The sequence below is a fragment of the Hibiscus syriacus genome, unplaced genomic scaffold (genome assembly GCF_006381635.1).
Source record: "Hibiscus syriacus cultivar Baekdansim isolate YM2019G1 unplaced genomic scaffold, ASM638163v2 tig00002237_pilon, whole genome shotgun sequence".
NCBI classification, from domain to species: Eukaryota; Viridiplantae; Streptophyta; class Magnoliopsida; order Malvales; family Malvaceae; genus Hibiscus; species Hibiscus syriacus.
Genome location: NW_024061918.1, coordinates 13,351,631 through 13,352,350, shown reverse-complemented (window position 1 = coordinate 13,352,350; position 720 = coordinate 13,351,631).

The window sequence follows — 720 nt, the reverse complement described above, 5'->3', positions numbered from 1 at the left end:
ATTCTAAGCCTAAATTGAAGATATTTAATGTTAAAAAGTTGTACATGCCACTAGGATGTCAATGTTATTGATATGATATGGTTAAGTGATTTAATTGTTTATGATACTCCTTACTAATGTTTTTGTGAAAAAATGTTTAGATGTCTGAAACTGGGGGTCACTTCAGGCGACCAATCAGGAGGTTTCAACAGAAACCGACAACAGGAGTAACAGGTGAATATTGCACCTCTCGCTCAATTTGATTAACAAGGAGCATCCGCACAACAGGGAGTGTTCGTACAGGACCAAGGAATATTCATCCATACTTTGGATGCCATATTCGCACACCATTAGACGCCCGTTCCTCTTGCTCTATAATTTTATGTCATTAAAGAATTTAAGAGTTTAGGAGCTTTTGAATTCAAAGGTGAAGTTGATAAGGGTCCAGTGACTGTAGACATGTGGCTCAATGATGTAAAGATCATGCTAAAGGGTTTCCACTGCACTAATTCAAAAAAGTTAGATGTAGCTATGTCACTGCTCAGAGAACAGGCACATGCATGGTGGACTAATGTTACACTGCATATGAATGTTGAACAAGTGACTTGGCAATTCTTTCTGAAGGAGTTCAAAAAATATATTGGAGAGCAATTCATTTTGGATATGAAGCAAGAATTTCTCAACTTGAGGTAGGGAAACCGAAATTTGTTTGAGTATGAATGTGAATTCAACAAATTGAGT